This window comes from Lissotriton vulgaris, unplaced genomic scaffold (genome assembly GCF_964263255.1).
Source record: "Lissotriton vulgaris unplaced genomic scaffold, aLisVul1.2 SCAFFOLD_287, whole genome shotgun sequence".
Lineage (NCBI taxonomy): Eukaryota > Metazoa > Chordata > Amphibia > Caudata > Salamandridae > Lissotriton > Lissotriton vulgaris.
The window spans coordinates 223,291-240,080 of NW_028251376.1; positions in this window are offsets into that span (position 1 = coordinate 223,291).

The following is a 16,790-nucleotide window of genomic DNA, read 5'->3' on the forward strand; positions in this document are numbered from 1 at the left end:
CATGCTACAGAACCCCTCTAGCCCAAAGCAGATAGGGATTCCACATTTCCAACTGAGTAACCAAGTACCGCACAGTCTGATGATGTCTCAAATACTGAAGCAAATCATCTGAGCCACAGGTGAGAATAAGTAACAGTCTCTGCGGTCAGAAGATATGCGGGCACCCGCTCCTAATTCCCTACTACTTGGTACTTAAGAATTTATACTCTTTGCCATGAAAGAGATGGGTTGCATCGGGAAGACTAACCCCCCATTGGGTACTTCTCAGTCACTCTTGACCCGGTGGCAGCAGGGTTACCTGGCTGTCTCAAAGCAAATACGTCAGTGAGCCTTAGCATTGAGCAAAAAGAAAGGATAGTAATGGGTTATACACTGATTGTTATGTCACTTCACTCGATTGAGATTCTCATTACCAGCTCCCACACACATTTAACAAACAGCTATTTAACCTTCTATGAGATAATATTTTGGCAACTGAAAATATTTCCATCAGGTGTAACACGCTAAACCCTGCTTTTCTGTTGCCTACCCCAGGGGGAGATGATGACAGCAATTTTCACCATGACTGTGTTAGTGTTAGAGAGTTGTGTACGAAACCAAGACCCGACATACTGGGTGTACGCCTTCCTGAATTTGACCATACCTTTTTTGTTGATGGGGTCCTGCTTGAGAGACCGATGAGGCATTTTAGAGCTGCCTATGCTGTATGCACACTAAGTTGGGTGGTGGAAGCATCCTACCTGTACCACGCAACATCTGAACAAGTAGCTGAATTGATTGTCCTTACTAGAGTATGTTGTACCTCAGAAGGTTCACAAGTGTGTACAATTTTGGGAAGTTATGATTGCAAAACTGTAACTGCTGGTTCTTCCAATATAAATTAACAATATGTATCCAATTTGTTGGATGCTTTATAAATGCCATGGGAAATTGCAGTAGTGAAATGTGCTGCACACAAGAGTGGCAGTGATTTTGTCACCAGGGGAAAATGTAATTTTGCATTACCATATTGGAAATGCCACTTTTAGAAAGTGTGTTACTAGGGGGGTTTTGTCCAATGATGTGGCCGGGTAGGACAAGTTACAATTGAGAGAAGAAAGAGGAAGACCCGGTCACTCGTTTTTTTGTTCTGCTCACTTTATATTTAGGGCAGAATCATACACTAAGGTATTTAATCCTTATGTGCAACCATTGTATTTTAGAAATTTAGGAAAAGAAATTGCAATAATTTTTACAAATTCTGTGACAGTCCGAAGAATTACTTACTGTCCTGCACAAGAACACATGTATTTACAAGAACTCAAATTGCACATTACTCAGAAAGACAAAAAAGAATTACACATTCATATAATTCTACACAAAAAAACATTTAAACATAAATTGCTCATTGAAGTTGAGAGTACCCTATCCACATATTTTATGTCAGGCCACTAGAATAATTGTTTTTCTCTTTCTTTTGGCCTGATTGCGCAAGAGGCGGCTAATACAATAAGCATTCAATATATTTATGGAAAAAACACAAGAGCCTTATGCGCAGTGAAAGAACATTCGGATTTAAGACGAATGAAGGGTCATAAGCCTGTAAGCCGACGCGTTTCTGAGCCTGTCTATATACTTGTTCAGGCTCGTCTTCAGGGCTTCGGGGCTGGGTACCTATATGAATACAAATAGAGGGCATGATAAGTTTTTGACCCTCTTTTGTGCGTCACTAAGACTGTTCGGCTTACGTTATTGTTGCCTTTTTACTTTGCAGTGTCACTTAAAAGTGTTCATCTGAGCGATTTCTTTTAGGGGGACTCCTTGGGTTCTGTAATGGAAACAGTAACATGATATGTGTTTCCAGAAATTCTTATCTTACATTATTTATTTGTTGTCATCATGTTTTTCACTCACGTGTTTTGCAGCCAAAGCGTTTTCTAGCAGGTTGTGGATCTCCTTTTTTAAAAAAGGATGATTGACGCTGGCGCTATAAAGTCAACAAACGCGTATTTAGCGATATGGAATTATTTTGAAAATCAGTACATGAATTTAGAGGTATTACACGGGCAGCTGATCGTATCGGCACTTACTTTTAAACGTACAATGGGCGCGGAGCGCCTGGCTTCTCTAATGTGGGACGCCACCTCTTATTCATTGGCAGTAGTCGGCGCTGAAAGTTTAAGAGGGTGTTGTATTTTAGTAAATCCTATTACACGGTCTTCAACTGTTTTGAACGTTTTTATTAAAAAAGGAATGAAACACCTACTTGCACGGTGTTTCCGGGGGTGCCAGACGCCGAGCCTTTGTTACAGAAGGCGTTGCTCGATCTCGGGTTTGTTTGTAATGGATGCCGGTAGCGCTGCAATCAATTAGCAGAGCGGAGAATAGTTAGAATTTGGATGCTTAAGGAATGTTGGAACGTTTCCTATTTTTACGCGCATATATTCATTTACCTGTGGGTTAGTCGCTAGGCGCTGCTGTTTGCTTCAGAGTTCCTCGGATGAGTGAAAGGCTGAAAACACGCGAGGGTTTGAGGCTATTACATGTGACTTGGTGCTTCTGGGACATGTAGTCCAAACAATTCAGAATAATTATTGTGGGGTGGTCTGTACCACCTGCGGCCCAGTTATTGGTTTTGGCTTTCTGTATGTTCGTTCAGTCCAGCATTCACGCAGTCATATTTCAAAATTAAATATGCCTCCCTTTTTGCCAATAGTGTTTCTACACTTTTAGAAAGTGGACATATTTTTTTCCCTTCCAAGACCTTTATTGTACCTTTTGAATCATACACAGCTTCTGGCCTATAACCCAGGGGGCGGCCGCAACTCGTTCACATGCGTTCAATACTATCTGGATAACACAGCCCATGTGCCGACATCCCGGGGGTATGGCGGTGCTCTATAACAATGTGTGTACATAACTCGCAGTGTGACTACGGAACTGTATAGGTCTTTTTTTTAAATTTATATTACAATAACTAACGTAAATAAGAAGTTACCACCTTTAGGTCGTAAGGCTAACTAGGAAATGAGTGCACAGCCACAGTCCCGTCTCGTATGTGTGGAATGTCTGTTGTAGGTAAGCAGTGCCGTTACCCTGGGATCGGCTGTTACCACGGTCCCTTGCAGTTGGGTGCCTCCGTATATTATTCATGAAATCAGACTAGCCTGTCCACCAGTCCCACCCCATCCTTATCCTGAAGCTGAGTTGGGCTCAAAGGTCACTACACCCGCCGCCCCTCCTTCCAATCCTCCTACTCGTCCTCCCCCTCCTCATCCGATGTCAGTGGGTCGTCTTCCTGCAGGGGTTCACAAATCTCCCCCCTGAACACGTTCCACGGGGTCCATATCTTGTTCCATTTATGCGGACAGGCCCTACTGGTGTATACTGCCCTCTCTGTTATCATCACCCTGTCCATGTTCGTACACCATTGTGTCAATGTGGGGGCCTCTACCACTCCCCACTTCTGTGCTATATCCCGTTTTGTTATCATCATACCTAATATGGTCCACTGTTGGCCGTGTCTGGAGAGATTGTTCCGTTCCCAGATATTTAACGTGGCTCGGGGACCAGTGACGCCCCCATTGTTTGGGATATAGTGCGCATTGTTTGTCTCCAATACTCCTGGACGCGTGGGCATTCCCATATCGTGTGGAATAACGTTCCCTCCTCCCCACAGCCCCGAAGACAATAGGGATGTTGTGCCCGCTGTATTAAGTGTAGTGTCGTCCACGTATAGTACACCCTGTGTAAAATCTTAAGCTGCACAAGCCCAAATTTTGCCTATATGCCTACCTCCCTAGGAGACGCCAGTGCTTCGTTCCACTCGAACTCATCCATTTCTCCTAAGTCCCCCTCCCATTTGTCTTTCAGTTTTATAGTTGGGTCTGATAAGTTGTTAATCAATTTGCGGTAGGTGAGGGACGTAGCACGTTCTTGCATGTAATCTGTGAGGAGGCGATCCTCAAGTGGAGATGCCTCTGGGACCTCTGCTCCGTTTGGGATGGCTGTAAGTAGGGCGTGCCTGATCTGTACCTACCTGAACGATTCCGTGGGTCCCAGCTCGTATTGCTGTCACAGCTGGGCGAAGGGGATCACTGTACCTTTTTCCCACAGGTCTCCCACTGTGGAAATACCGATGTTGTCCCAGTGTGCAAAGCCCTTGCTACGTCTCAGGTTTCCCAGAGCCCGGGTGTCCCACAAGCGGGTGAGCTTAGTAATTCGCCCCTTCCACCCCAGTGTTGCCTGCGCCGTGTGCCACAGCGCTGTGGTAAGTCTCGTGGGTCCCACAAGTTTGTGCACTAGACGGTGGTCATAGAGAGGTGCCAGTATGCCGTTGGTGCCCAATCGTGCTCTGTCAGCTCTGTACGCCGGGTCTTCTTGTGGTGCATGCAGCCACTGGTTGATGGGCTTTAGCTGCGCGGCCCAGTAATATAGTTGCAGGTCCGGGAGCGTAATCCCCCCCGTCGTACCACCCCCTGTGCAGTTTAGCCTGAGCAATGCGCGCTGGGCGATTACTCCACATGAGACCAGATACCAACGCTGACACCTGCTTGAAGTACCCTGGTGCCACAGGATATGGTGTATTTTCCAGGATATATAACAAGCGTGGCAGCGACATCATTTTATAGAGTGCCGCTTTGCCCAGCAGCGTCAAGGGTAGCGTAGCCCAAAATTTAACATCCTGCTTTAGCCGCTCCAACGGCGTTGTCAGATTTTTCCTGAAGAATTCCGTTGGATCCATGGAGACATGGATGCCCAGGTATTTAAAGGAAGACCCTGCTGTTCTCAGGGGGCAGTCGTCGCCCAGAGTTGGGACCGGGCCCTGCAGGACATACAGTTCCGACTTTGCCCAGTTCAAGGTGTATCCTGATACTTTCCCTTGTTCGTAACACAGAGCCAAAAGAGCCGGTATGCTATGTTCCGCCTCCGTTAGGTATACGAGCATGTCATCCTCGTATAGCGAGAGGCGATCTTCCCACCCCTCTGCCCAGGTGATCCCCTTCAACAGTGGAGCAGAGCGTATCAGAGTCGCCAGTGGTTCCAATGCGATCGCAAAGAGCAGCGGTGACAGGGGGCATCCCTGCCGGGTACCTTGCTCCAGGGGGAACATTCAGGAAATGTGGCCATTCGCCACTACCTGTGCTACTGGTTTAGTATAAAGTAACCGGACCCAAGCTATGAAGTTAGGACCGAATCCCAGATGCACCAGGACTTTGAATAAGTATTGCCATTCCACCATATCGAATGCCATCTTTGCATCAAGTGCCATTATGACCGCGGGCTCCGAGATCGACCGCGCCCTAGCCAGCACACCCTGCACTCTGCGTAGATTCAGCGCAGTGTTTCTATGTGGCATAAACCCTGACTGGTCTGGGTGTATGAGGTGTGGGAGGTGTGCAATCAGGCGGGTAGCGAGGAGTTTAGCCAAGATTTTAACCTCGGCATTGAGAAGGGATATGGGGCGGTATACACTCCTCCGCCGGTTTCCCGGGCTTTGGGATCGCAACGATAGTCGCGGTCCTTTGATCAAGCGAAAGTTCGGCCACCGCGAAGCTTTCGGTGTACATATCTAACAAGGACCCACTGAGCCTCTCCGATGCGGCCTGATACCATTCTATCTGGATACCGTTCGGTCCCGATGCCTTACCGGACTTCACTGCATGTATAGCCGTTCTTAGTTCCTCCCCTGTGATGTCCGCCTCCAGTTCCGCGAAGGCCTCTGGCGTCAGTGTCGGAGTAGGAATGGGACCTAGCGCTGCAAGGGCCATGTCCGCTGACACTGCCCTAGCCGAAGTGTATACTCCTTCGAAGTAGTCAGAAAGGGCCTCCACTATCGCCTCGGGGCTTGTGTGTGTTATCCCCTCCCCGTCTCTCACTCCTTGTATTCCCCTGGTGCTACCCCCTCTGTTATCTAACCAGGTCAGCATTTTACCTGCCTTATCCCCTATGTCGTATATCCTATGTGTTGTCTCAGCTATCTGATCAGCCATCTGATGCCGCATATGCTCACTATACTGCTGCTGTTTTAGGAGTAAGGCATGGGACGTGTCTGGCGTAGGGTTCGCCGCATGCTCCACTGTTGCGTCATGCAGAGCTAATTCAAGCTCGGACATTTCAAGTGTTTTCTCTCGTTTATAGCCTGTTATTGATGTTATAGCCCGTCCCCTTAAAACTGCCTTGTATGCCTCCCACAGGGTAGCGGAGGAATGTAATGAGGCAGTATTTTCAGCAAAATAATGCGAAGTCGTTGCTTTGAGCTCCTTTCTAACCTCGGGGACCTTAAGATATGATGCTTGTATGGGAAAGATTCTTCTACGCGATTTCTCCTGAGTGGACAACGCTAGAGTGACCGGAGAGTAATCCGATATCCCCCTTGGCTGGATTTCAATGGTGTCTACGTGTTGCAGGCCGTCACCCAGTGCCAGGAAGTAGTCGATCCGGGATAAACTGTTATGCACTGTGGAGTGGTTTGTGTATTGTCTCTCAGTGGGGTGCGTGTGTCTCCATATGTAAACTAAACCCATGGCGTCCAGGAACCTTTGGAAACGGGAGTTACCGCCGGGAACCTGTCTACCAGGGTGTCTACCGTGGCATTGAAGTCTCCTCCGAGCACTATATCCCCTTCAGGTAGGGTTAGGAGAAAATCGCCTAGCGCTGGAAGCGTGACTGAGTGGAGTGCCGGGGGGATGTATACCGATACTACATTAAGGAGCCTCCCCTCCCACTGCCCCTGTAGCGCCGCAAAATAATCCTGATCATCTACCTTGGAGCTCAGTGTTATGAACTGTGAAGACTTCTTAACTAAAATGCCTGTGCCCCTGGAATTCGAGGTAAATTCCGAATGGACCTCCATCTTGTACCCCCTTCTGTCAAGAGCCTTGGACGCCTCACCAGTGAGGTGTGTCTCCTGGAGAAGCACCAGGGCCGGTCCCTGCCTCTTCGCCGCGTTCATTACCAACCCACGCTTTATCTTGTCCCCCAGCCCTCGCACGTTCCATGTCAGGAGTCGGAGAGGTGCGGTCCGTGACTTCAATGTCCCACCCTCAGGTGTGTGTGGTTGTGAGTCGTGCTTGTTCAGTCCTGTACCCAATGTTGTGCCAACTGGATCCTTACGCCCGGGGTGTGTCGACCGTCCCGGTAACCTAAGCAGTGCGTGTGCATATTAACGTGATGTGACCTTACTTGTGGAACTTCAATAACATCAAAACAAACCCCCCTCCCCACCCCCCCTCCCTGCCTCCCTGCTTGATGGACTTCCAACAGCCCTCCCCCCAACTTAGAAGAGTGCTTTACCCCTCCCTTTAACAGTGTACTTGTTCGCTGGGGTAGAGTGTTCCCCGGAGCAGGTGGCCTCCCTGCCCTCTTCCGAGCTCCCCAGGCCAGTGTCCAAGCAAAGTTCTTTAACGGACACCACTCAGGATAGCACCGGGTGTTCAGGACTCCACTACTCCTTCCGCTCAGAGTTGTTCTTGCGTTGGTGACCTGGCCACGTTTCCTCTGCCCGATGTCTGTGATCCCGCTTGGCTATCCCCCCGGTGGTTTTGGTTAGTCCTGTGGGAGTGGCGGGACTGCCAAGCAGTTCTCCAGCCCTCCAACCAGTCTTGGGCCGCATCCGGCGTGTCAAAGAACCAGACCTTATCGTCCGCGACCACTCTAAGCCGGGCCGGGAATAACATTGAATAAGACAGTTCCTTCGCCCGCAACGCCTTCTTGACCTCGAGGAAAGTCCTCCTCCGTCACGAGACCTCAGCTGTATAGTCCGGGAAGAAGGCCACCGTGGAGTTTTGGATCTGGACGGCCGGTGAAACCCTTGCTGCCTGCAAAATGGCATCTCAGTTGCGAAAATTGGTCTCGGGGGGGGGGCCCCGGTTTTGGTCTCCCACCGGGTACTCGGTGAGCCCTCTCCACCGAGAAGAAGTGCGAGAGTCCCTTGGGGTTCAGTTGCATCTTAATCAGCTCCTCCACATAGAGGTCCATTGTGCCTTTACCTTCTGATTCCGGAACCCCCAGTATTAGGACATTGTTCCTCCTCGAGCGCCCCTCCTGGTCATCCAGCTTCTCCCTGAGGGATTTATTTTCGGCCTCCACTCTCTCCATTGCTACTTGCAGTTCTGACACGTCCTCCACCAATGATTTCGTCACCACCTCCACTTGTTTCCCTCTTTCACTCATTTTTTGAAAGTCCGCGTGTATCAGGGTGACCTCCGTGGCCGTGGTCCCCACTGTGGCTTGTACCTGTGCCAGGGCACGCATTACATCTTCGAGCGTTGCCTTCTTGGCCCTCTCGCCTTCCGTCGTCCTCCCCGTGGATGTACGGGGCTCCGCCTGGGGGGGATTATGTTTATCATATGTAAATTTGTAGAGTTTGGATTGTGTTGAATTATGTTTGGGGCCTCTGCCCGCCATGATCCCCTCTGAAATAGTCTTGCCCCTTCGCTGGGCTTTTGCCGTGCGCCGAGGGTCTTCCCGCTCCCCACCGGCCTCGGACTCCGACTACAGCCCCAGCGTCTTGCAAAGTTCTTCACGCGTTGAGTGCAGGGCGTAAGTCGAGTGAGCGCTATGGCAGTAGGGCAGTGCTGCCAGAGTACTTGCCCCACCGTATGTTGTGCCTGCGCTGTTGTGTCATGCTCGCGGGTATCTCCCCTACAGGTCTATGTGGGAATGGAGGCCCTTTATTGACAATATCCCGTTGGTGTGCGTCTCTGCACGGTATTTGTAGGGTATACAGACAACTGAGCGCCCTTGCGCTGTATTCCTGCTTGATTGGCCAGGCTTCGTCTCCCAGTGCCTAAACCTGCCTTGAGGTGCCGGTCAGTAGCATGCAGGCGCTTTGCATCTCCCTGTCGGGTGTTCGCTGCTCGCTGGTTCGCCTCCCGTGCCTTCTTCAATTATTACGATACTGCGCTGGTTATATCAGAGTCCCCCAGGCCGCCTCACTGCTCTTGCCTCTCGCGACAAACCCCCGCTGACGTTCACTCACGTCGCCAGGCTGCTGATTAGGGTTGGACGGTGTTCCCCCTCTATGCCGCCTGCCGTGCTTGTACCTCCTCAATAGCTCCGCACACATGGGTATCACCCTTGCAGTCCCCGATGGGGAAAGAGGCCCCTTAATGGCAGTAGTCTGGTAGTGTGCCTTTCAGCGCGGTGTCTGAGAGTTCCAGAGACGACTGCGTGCCTGTACGCTTCGTTCCTGTGGTGACGGGCCAGGTCGCGCTCCCCCACACCAGCGCCTGCCTTGAGCTGCCGTACGGATGAGCGAGGGTGCGCTCGTCTTCCCTGCTGGGTGTTGGCCGCCCACTGGGTCTCCTCCCGTGTCTGATGCAGTCAGTGCACCACTACGTCGCCATTACCAGTGTCCATCGGGCCGCTTCACCACACTTTTTTTCTTCACCGCTTGCCCCCGTTGATGTCCGCTCCCTCCGCTAGGCTACCGATCAGGGGTAGATGGTGTTGTTTGTCGTTTTCGACGGCCTTGTCCATATCTTCTCCGCCCCCGCTGGCTTCCGGCGTCTGGGCTCTGCTATGCCTCCACTTCCGCGCGGCCGCCGACCACAATTCAGCCCGCTGCTTGCTTCCGTTGCCAAATCCTGCCGATCGGGAGCTCGCCCTGACGCTTCCCGGTGCACTGCAGCGTTTGAACCTGCCCTGCTGGCCGCCACTCGGTCCTCGACCCTGGTTCGCCCCCTCAGAGGTATTATTATGCCGGATTTGTTAACGGATTGCAGGGGGAAGCCGCCTTACTCCCGGAGCCTCTCTGTTATGCTGCCGCCATGATCGGCTGCTAGCCACGCCCCGAAGTAGACATTTTTCTGATCTCAACTTTGCTCTATGTGCCTGCAGCCTGTTTTTATTACACGTCTGGGCTCGGAGACAGCTACACTTTGTGGATTCCCTTTAGACAGCCACAATACAAGACAGGCTGGATGTGACAAGGGATTCATCTGCAGTCATCTGCATACTGATATCCTTCCTGGGCAGCAAGGGGGAGAGGTGGCTCAAATTTACATCTGAATAAGTTGTGTCCTGCCCTCACACAAATCGGCTGACTTAACTCACTACTAGTAGACTGGAGCCAAAGCTGGGCCGAAGGGGTTTCCTTGGGCACATCAGAGAGTTCCTTTAAAGTCAACCCTACATCAAAGGCACTTTTGGGTAGAAGCACTAGGGCTCTGGCTTTACCAATTGAGTGCACTAATGGACCTGCAAAGAAATCTGCTGGAGTAAAGGCTGCTGTGCTGTAAGGCTTGCACCTTTGCTGTGACTGACTGTTCTGAGGAATTGCTTCTCTGCTTTGCTGAGCTGCACTGCGGCCTGCTGATCTTTGCCCAGCTGAGAATAAGGACTGCACCCAGGGTGACTCCAAGGGCTTGTGGCTTGCCCCCGTTTTCCTTGAAGACTCACTGCCATAAAGAACTTCCTGCCTCCCCTGACATTGCTGCAAGACTCTACATTCTGTGAATCTCGCTAAGGCAGCCCAAACACTGTCTGAACTGCACCAGGGGCTCTACAACAGTCCAGTGCCATTTATGTTGTATCTGCAAAGCTCTACAACAGCTCGGTGCTTCGCTTTTGGACCTGGAATACTCTACAACGACGATCAGCAAATAGTGCCGATTGAGAGCCCTGTGTTTGTCATTTTCCAGATGCCGCAGCACCAAGAAAGTCCTTTCAGCAGCCACAGCGGGTTGCTGTGGTATCAGGAGTCAGCTATGTACTGATGCATCAGCTTTGCTCACGTGAACAGATTAAATGCTGCGTGCCGGCAGCTTGCATATGCCCCGGGGGAAATCCCTGCAGCATTTCAAACCTGCCCGTATAGCGTGTCACCGCACCGCCTTCTTGTCTGGAAGCCCCAGTGACACGGGCTCCATTCCATGTGGCCGTCACCCCTGTGACTCCTGAATTAAGGCACTTTGGGCCAGACCTGCGAGGTCTTCCAACTCAAGCTGTGTGCTTTCAGGTGGCTCAAATTCTCCCAGCTCCCCAATCCAGAGGGGCCCGTACCGTACTGCCCTACAGGTGCCTCCTGTTAAAACACTTTATTTTGCCACAATCCTGCAGGGAAACAACCACTCTACCCTTCTTTGCTTTGTGTCATTTTTAGCCAGTTTGAAAATGAAACCTAATGATCATAAGTGCTGCTTAGCACTGTGTTGACTTGGATGCATGAACTACTTTTGGTCTTATTTTAATCAATACTCTCTATTTTTCTAAACCAGTGTGGAGTCTTTTTGTGGTGTATTTATTGTGTTACTTACTTTGTGTGTTGCACAAATACTTTACACATTGCCGTTAAGAGATATGCCTGACTGACAAGCTACCAGAGGGTGAGAACAGGTTATCTTATTGTGAGCCTACACTTGACTAGAGTGGTAGTTTCTGCCCGGCCTGGGTGCATACCTTAGCCAACCAGGAACCCCACTTCTAACAGATTCGTAAGGAGACTTTGAATAATCATGCACCAGACTGAGCATTGATATTGCTAAGAAAGGATCCAGTGGTGTCTTGAGCCCCGCTCTGTAGGATCTTAAGAGGTGGGTAATTTCTAAATGTCTCATTAAAAGTTAGTTAATTTAACAGTTGCCTCTTCGAATTGCATGGCTGAAGACAAAAATGATCTTGGGGAATAGTATGGCATGACAGAGAAGTCAGGGGAAACTGTTATGTAAAGTTTTGAAGGGGGTAATGAGTGTGTTTGATGTCAAGTCTTAATGTCCTTAGGCTCAATCCTTGCTTGTATAATCAAAGTCAGAAGTCCTTATTTTGTAGAAAAGTTGCTCTTTATTTGTTTAGGTAAAAGCATGAACAGCCGGCACGTGTTTCGTCAGTAAAGCAGGACGAAGTGATGCAAATAAGGAAAAATCAGACAGAGAGAGCAGCAAATAGTGGGAGAGAGAAAGGCAAGTAAAAAAAATAATGTCAGAAAATAATTGTAAAATGTATACAGATGAAAGAGCAGGAAAGAAGGGTGAAAGTAAGCAAAGGTAGAAGGAAAGCACTATGAAAAGGAGAAAGGAAATGTGAAGGGTAACATGGAAGGAAGAGTGGGTGAAAGAAAAAATGAAGGATGAATGCAAGTACTGATGGTTCAAAGGATGAAGAGTGAAAGGATGAATGGATAGCAGAGTGAAAGTATACGTACATTTATTTATGTGTGAGGAAATGACCATAGGATGGATGGACAGATAGATAATTGAAAACCTGTGAAGGTGAAAGGATGGGTCAATGGAATCTCAATGTATGGCTAGAATAATGAAAGGCGGAATGAAGGATGGAAAGATAAATGATAGATGGGTTGAATCATAGCAGGGTAGATAGATAGATGAATGGATGTACGAGTGATGGTACGTATTCAAGGAAGGGGCGGATTTACTTGCTTCACATCTCTTAATGGTTTGGTGGTGGTGGGTATTTTAATTTTCTGACTACTCCCTTGAAAGGATCTCTATGTAAAATGAGAAAGCAAGAGAGAAATGAGACAAGAAATTGGGATGGAGCGAATGTGGGCATAATTATTTAGTCAAGGACAGCACCTTTTCTGAATTAGTGGTAAGTATTAAAAGCATCGATTATGTGTGTGGTTAGTCAGCTTATTTCCAGTTACCACATAACTGGGTAGGTAGTTGTTATGCAGCTTTTGTCTTTACTAGGATCTATCAAACTAATGAACTAGATTTCCCTTTCAAGTGCTATAATAAGCTAAGTAAATGTAGTTTTGTATCCTCATTGATGTCTTTGGAGCACGCATCCCTCCAATAGGAATTACATTGAATAATGTTAAGATTAGAAAGTTCTCAACATCAGTAGATTGGTTTTCGGAAGCCTTAACTGTTATAAATAAGGAATTGCTTGCTCTGAAAGCTATAATTATGCATTGAATTTGCTCCTCACAAAGGAGGGAGGAATTTGCAAAGTCATTCACGCTCTGGAATGCTGCACATACATACTGCGCATAGATATGATGCTTGACACCTACATCACTAATATTGTATTGTATTGTATTGTATGTGGATTTATAGAGCGCGATTGCTGCCCGGGGGCGTCCAAGCGCTAAGATCCAACAAATCGAGGAATGGTGCCGGGGGATTTACTGAGGGGAGTTGAAGAGGAATGTTTTAAGCTGTTTCCGAAATGAGGAGAGATTGGGGTTGGCTCTCAGATGAAGGGGCAGGGTGTTCCATAACTTGGAGGCATTGTGAGCGAAGGTCCTACCGCCAGTTCTGGATTTCTTTATTCTAGGTGTTATGGCCATATAGGCCTGGTTTGAGCGGAGATTCCTGGTAGGTTGGTAGTGAGAGACTAGGTTGAGGGTGATGAGGGGGCCCGTTTTCCAGAAGGCCTGGTGTGCGATGCATAGGGCTTTAAATTGGATTCTTTGGCGGATAGGTAGCCAGTGTAGTTTAATCAACCCGGCTTTGGCTGATTGACGCCGAGGGAGCTGAAGTAGTGTGTGGGCTCCGCAATTCTGCACAGTTTGTAGTCTCCGCAGCGTATATTCTGGGGCAGCAAGGTAGAGGGCGTTGTTAAAATCCAGTCGGGACTGGATAAGGCCCTGGATAGATACCTGTTTTGCCTCCATAGGTAGAAGATGGAGAACCTTCCTTAGCATCCTAAGGAGCCCAAAACAGGTAGCTGCGAGTTTGGTGGCTTGGGTGCCAAAAGACAAAGATCTGTCCAGCCATACCCCAAGGCTCTTGATATTGTCCTTGGGGGCCGGGGGGATACCTAAGCAGGATGGCCATAGAGCATTGAAAGAATTGGGGTCGGCAGGGCCCAGGAGCATTAGCTCTGTTTTATCCCCGTTCATTTTGAGTGATGAGGAGGACATCCAGCTCTTAACCTCCTCTAGACATTTCTTGAGCCCTCCTCTCGTTGTCAAGTTAGCTTCCTGCGCCAATGAGACCACCAGCTGAGTGTCGTCAGCGTAGGAAATGATCTTAACTCCAAACTGACGAACAACCTCAGCCATTGGCCTCATATAGATGTTGAAGAGCGGCGGGCTTAATGAGGAGCCTTGTGGTACTCCACATCTTAATGGTCTGCTGGTAGATGATGATTCTCCGCCAAATACCTGGAAGGATCTGTCCTTCAAAAAGGATTCAAACCAAAACCATGCTTTGTCTTTTATGCCGATGTTCGACATACGGTCCAGCAGTATGTCATGGCTGACCGTGTCGAAAGCCGCACTTAAGTCAAGGAGGATCACTGCCACTGACCATCGGTAACCATGAGGAGCGCGGTTTCGGTGCCATGTTTTGGTCTGAAGCCTGTTTGAGTGGGATCCAGTAAGTGATGGTTTTCTAGGTAGTCGACCAGCTGGCTGTTGATATGTGTCTCCAAGATTTTGCTCAGCCAGGGCAGTAGAGAAATTGGCCGATAGTTACTGAAGTCTAAGGGATCCAGGCTAGGTTTCTTTAATAAGGCTCGAACCATGGCTTGTTTCCATTCCGGCTGGACTATGCCGGTAGTGATGGGAAGCTGACATAACGATGTCTGGCGGGGCTGGGTCGTCAGGAGACCCTGATTTGACTTTCCGAGCCACGGATTCCAGAGTCGTAAGGTTGAGGGGGGGTGAAGTGGTCTAGTGTGGGAAGAGGCTGAGAAGAAGGGGGTGTCAGGTTAGAATTGATCTGAGTAGAGGGGGTGGTGGGCACGGAAGGGAAGGATTCATAGATGTTAGTGATTTTTTGGAGGAAGAAATCTGCCATCTTGTTGCAGTGTTCTGTGGACTTGGTCTCACACAGGCTAGGTGGCAGTTTAGTGAGACTTTTCACTTTTCACGATCTGGAAGATTTCTCTAGGTTTAGATTTGGCTGAGATGATTTTTTTAGAGAAATATGCTGCTTGGCTGGCATTGATTTGTTCTTTATACTCTTTAAGTAGCTTTCGGTATTGAGTTTTGTATTCTGGTAAGGAATCCAGACGCCATTTCCTTTCTGCTTGCCTGCACTGGCGTTTCTTTATCCTAAGGGATTCTGAATACCAGGGAGCAGATTTATGGGAACGTTTAGTAGTGGTTTTCCTTTTGGGTAGGGAGTGGTCAAGTGATTGGGTGATCCATTCTTCGTATATCAGGTTTGCGAGGCATGGGTCCTCATTATGAGGTGGTAGGTTGCTGGCCAATTTAGTGGTCCATTTCTCAGTTGAAAGGAGAGACCAAGGTCTGGCAATTCTTACAGTGGGTCTGACGGCTAAGGGTCTAGGTGTAGACCAAGAGAGGGGGACCAGTAGATGGTCAGTCCATGGGAGAGGGATGGGTAGACCAGTTTTCAGGTTAGGACAGTTGCTGAATACTGGATCCAGCAGGTGACCTTGAACGTGGGTATGGGAGCTGACCGATTGGTGTAATTGCAACGCTGCAAGGTCATCTGTAAGTAAGGTTGCCGTATGGTCTGCTTTAGAATCGAAGTGAAAATTAAAATCACCTAGCAGGGTGAAGTTAGAGGAGGTACTGGCTCGTTCGGCCACAATCAGTGCCAGTTGGTTGTGGAATTGCTTAGGGTGGCCGGGGGGACGGTAGATGAGAGTACCTGAAAAGCAGTTGTTTGGAGAGAGCTCAAGGCTAAAGGCTAGGCTTTCCCAGTCCGGGATGGTTTCTGGGATGACTCGGCAACGGAACTGCTCTTTATAGATGATTGCTAGTCCTCTTCTTCTACCTTTAGGCCGGTCTTGGCGAGAGATTTGAAAGCCAGGTGGAAGGGCTGTGACCAGGGCCGGGTCAGAGTCTGAGGTGAGCCAAGTTTCCGTCAGGAAGACAATGTCAGGCATACGTTCTTCCATCAGGAGTGAAAATTCGTCCTTATGTTTGGGCAGGAATCTGCAATTTAGCATGAACATGCAGTACTCATGGGGTTGGTCTGAGGGTGGCTGGGGTTTGAGGATCGATTTGCAGAGGTTGCATGTATGTGGGAGGCTTTCTACATGAAGCGGATGTTGGCTGCACTTCTTTTGAAGGGGCCTTAGTTCTTGGAGGTTAGCGGAGCTGTACTGCCTGGGTGTTGCAGTTTGGGGTGTAGGGGGGTGGCCCTAGGCCCGGACTCGGCGTGGACGAGCGCAGACGAGCTTGCCTTAAGCACGCCTTCGGCGCGCAATCGTCGCGCCCGCTGCGCTCGTCCGCTGCGCTTCCTCCACATACACATGATTTATTGGAGGTGAGGGATGTTAGGGGGGTGTGGCCTCGCTGGGGGCGTGACCTGTTTGCACGCCGGTGATGGCGGCAGCTGAGGGGTGTTTGCCGGAGGGCCGCGGCTGCGATAGGATCCGCAGCGCGGTGTGCCAGCGACCGTCAAGAAAGCTAGTGAGTGCTTTTAAAATCAACACCACACGCAATTAGTGACTCGCAAGTGAAAACAAATTAAAATTTCAGACAGTTTTAAAAAAGCTCCCGGCTGTTACAAACATAATGCATGTACTAACTGAGCTGCAATAGTCAGGTGCATGGGAAGGAATAGGTTCCATATTGGGATCTATTGGAAGAGGGTTTTCTAAGATAGGAGAGTGGCTGGGTAGTGGGGTGGAGGAATTTTAAAATTGCTCTTAACTCATCTTTCAGTTATACTAATTGGCATTGTATGTGTGCTTATTTTAGGGGACAGATAAATATTCTGTTCTGCCCACAGAATTGGCGGAATTTTGGCAACTCCGGTTATTCCTGTAATGCAGAGTTTCCAGCAAATTCTGTCAATCTCCGCATCATGGAATGTTTCTCACGAGCGGCTCCAGAACGGTAAGTTGGCGAGTGAGATTTGGAGTCCCCTAACGTAATTTCCATTCACTAAGAGGACATCTAACAAGATATTTCTAACACG